The sequence below is a fragment of the Sapajus apella genome, unplaced genomic scaffold (assembly GCF_009761245.1).
Source record: "Sapajus apella isolate SASKATOON/1434 unplaced genomic scaffold, GSC_monkey_1.0 scaffold9, whole genome shotgun sequence".
In the NCBI taxonomy this organism is placed as follows: Eukaryota; Metazoa; Chordata; class Mammalia; order Primates; family Cebidae; genus Sapajus; species Sapajus apella.
In genome coordinates, this window is record NW_022436949.1 from 44,809,459 (window position 1) to 44,812,787 (window position 3,329).

General features: G+C 51.7%; 1 pseudogene across 1 annotated transcript; it reads left to right on the top strand.

Annotated features, from left to right (window-relative positions):
• The first annotated feature begins 1,949 nt into the window (after positions 1-1,949).
• LOC116551390 lies at positions 1,950-3,110 on the top strand (annotated as a pseudogene). Its single transcript, XR_004268896.1, has one exon. The product of XR_004268896.1 is annotated as a BAG family molecular chaperone regulator 1 pseudogene (transcript).
• The last annotated feature ends 219 nt before the right edge of the window (positions 3,111-3,329 follow it).

The following is a 3,329-nucleotide window of genomic DNA, read 5'->3' on the forward strand; positions in this document are numbered from 1 at the left end:
AGGGGCCAGGGGCAAGGGACTGCCAGAGGGCTGCAGGAGCCGAGAAAGCAGCCGACCAACAGCCAGCAAGAAAACCTCCTTCCTGAGGAAGCAGGACTCCTCAGGAAGACGAAGTCTTTCAACAACCCGAGGGAGCTTGGAAATCTTCCCCAGTCATGCCTCTGAGGGCCTGTAGTCCCAGCCAACATCTGGATTGCAGCCTGGTGAGATCTTAGGCAAGAACTCACGTATGCTGTTCCCAGTCTTCGGACCCACAGAGGCTGTGAGACGAGGTGTCTGTGTTGTTTCGAGCAGCTCAGTTTGTGCAGCTACACAGCAACACAAAACCCACACACAGCTCAGTGTCTGTCAGACCTCAGCTCTCAATTTGTATTAAGTGGAAAAAATTAATGGATGAATGAGCGTGGCCTGGGATCAGTGCTATGTTTCAGAAGCTACAGGACAAGGAGAGGTCAGCCCTGTGAACGAACAGTTGCCCAGAGGCTTGGGAACCTGATTAAAGGCTGCTGACCAGGGAAGCCCATCTCCACAGGCCATACTGCAAATTCTGTTGCCAAGAATGGGCTCTGTGCTGGGAAGGGAGGCCTGCCAGAGTCACTACCCAGCTCAAGATACCTGTGTCAGCAAAGCTGCAGGAGCCAGACGCATCATGAAAGCACACAGCTACCTGGAATATGGTGCAAAGCCTGAAGGTCAGTCTGTAGCAGACACAGTGAAAAGCGCCAGTTGAGCCGGAAGGTAGATCCAAAGGCATGATCGCATCAGTGTCACAGGTGAGAAGGCGGGACATCCAGAGTCTTGGGGAGTCCTCACAGTGAAAACTGCTCCAGCAGCAGGCTCCGCCACCCTCTCCATGGCGTATGCCAGCGCCCGCTTCGTCTTCTTCCTTGTGGATGAAATGAACGGAAAGGAAGGCATTGTGAAATGTTCCTTCATGAAGTCACAGGAAACGAAATGTACCTACTTCTCCACACTGCTGCTGCTGGGGAAAAAGGACATTGAGAAGAACCTGGCAAGTTCTCCTCTTTGAGGAGAAGATGCTTGCGGAGGCCACCCCCAAGCTGAAGGCCTCCATCAAGAAGGGGGAAGATTTTGTAAAGATCATGAAGTGAGCAGCCGAGCCGGGGGGCCGGTTTCCTTAATTTATGAAGGCATCATGTCACTACAAAGCTGCTGCAGATAACCTTTGTATTTTAATTTGCTTTGGTGATGATTACTGTAATAACATCATCATCCCTTCCAAATTTTGGGTGGCTCATCAAGGGTACATCAATAAAAGCCATCCTTGATTTAAAAAAAAAAAAAACTGCTCCAGCCGTCAGCAAGGCAGGCCTTGCATTCACTTATTCAGCCATTCACTCGTGTATTCAGCCAGACAACATTAGTCATTGAGCCCTTCCTGTATGCCAGACACTTCCTGGTGCTGCAGATCCCGGAACCCCGCTGAACCCTACCAGGCTCTGAAGGCAGCTCACAGGTACCCAAACTCCTCATGGTCATTGGGCTACACAACTGCTCCAAAGGCCCCCAGGGGACCAGGGCACCCTGCTCAGAGCACTCCAGGGCACAGTGCCCACCTCTTCTGCAGGCTTCCTCTCCCCACAGGCTGCCCAACTTTAGGTTTTTCCCAGACTTGACTTGCCCCTGGGGATGCGATGACCGAGGGGTCTGCACATTGGCCCTCTGACCGGCTCAGTCTCGCCCTGCAGGCATGAGGCTTAGCACTGCCCTTCCCCGGCTGGATCACAGTGGTGTGCTATGGCTGAGCTGGAATTGGTCCAAAGGCCAGCCCCATATGTGTCCCCTCATTTCCTAAGCCCTGGAGTCGAATTACAGAGCAAGAACAGGGGATTTTGAAGGATCATAGCTCCATACATGTGCTTTTGGCATATATTGTCCAGCAAGTCCTTGGCCAGCAGCAGAACCTACAGTTACAGCATTGTTTCTAAAGATAAATACCATGCCTTGGGCTGGGGCTTCTGGATGCGCGCCCCTCGGCCAGGCCGGGAGTCGCGCCAGTTGGAGCCCCCGACCCAGCACGGCCCACCTCCCTCTCAGCGTCCATCTGTCCGGGTACAACCAGCGGGCATGACCGACCCACCAGGGGAGCTGCCGCCGGCGCTGGCAGGCCGTGGATGAAGAAGAAAACCCGGCGCCGCTCGGCCTGGAGCGAGAAGCTGACCCTGAGTGAGGAGGCGACCGGTAGAGAGGCGACCCTGGGCGAAGAGATGAGTCGGAGCCAGGAGGTCACCAGGGACAAGGAGGCGATCCGGAGCAAGGAGGTGACCAGGGAGGAAATGGCGACAGCTGGGTTCACCGTGACTGTCACCCACAGTAATGAGAAGCACGACCTTCATGTTACCCCGCAGCAGGGCAGCAGTGAACCACTTGTCCAAGACCTGGCCCAGGCTGTTGAAGAGGCCACAGGGGTTCCACTGTCTTTTCAGAAACTCATATTTAAGGGAAAATCTCTGAAGGAAATGGAGTCACCATTGACAGCACTTGGAATACAAGATGGTTGCCGGGTCATGTTAATTGGGAAAAAGAACAGAGGAAGAAGCTGAACTAAAGAAGTTGAACATTGGGAGAAGTCTGTGGAGAAGATAGCTGACCAGCTGGAAGAGTTGAATAAAGAGCTTATGGGAATTCAGCAGGGTTTTCTGCAAGTATTTGCAAGCTGAAGCTCTCTGCAAACTTTGATAGGAAAGTAAGAGCCACAATAGAGCAATTTATGAAGATCTTAGAGGAGACTGACACACTGATCCTGCCAGAAAATTTCAAAGACAGTAGGTTGAAAAGGAAACGCTTGGTAAAAAAGGTTCAGGCATTCCTAGCCGAGTGTGACACAGTGGAGCAGAACATCTGCCAGGAGACCGAGTGGCCACAGTCCACAAACTTTGCCCTGGCCGAGTGAGGTATGGCAGAAAGAGGCTGTGTTGTCCTGAAGAATGGCACCACCAGCTCTGCCGTCTCTGGAGCAGAATTTACCTGATTTCTTCAGGGCTGCCAGGGGCAACTGGTCCATTGTCAGTTTTCCTACTCCCACACCAGTTCTCAATGAAAAATATGGTCTTTGTGATTTTGAGTAAAGCTCCTGTTTTCTCCTTCTGGAAAAAAAAAAAAAAAAGATAAATACCATGCCTTTTTGAGGGATGCAGTATCCAGGAGGGTGTCACATTAAAATGTAGAGTTTCTGCAGACACACAGGAGGGAAGGAATCTGACTCAGTCTTTGGCCTTATGTCTTGCTGTATACAATCCTGGAAGGATTATTTTTTGTTTTTCATAGAGACGGGCTCTCACTATGTTGCCCAGGCTGGTCTTTAACTC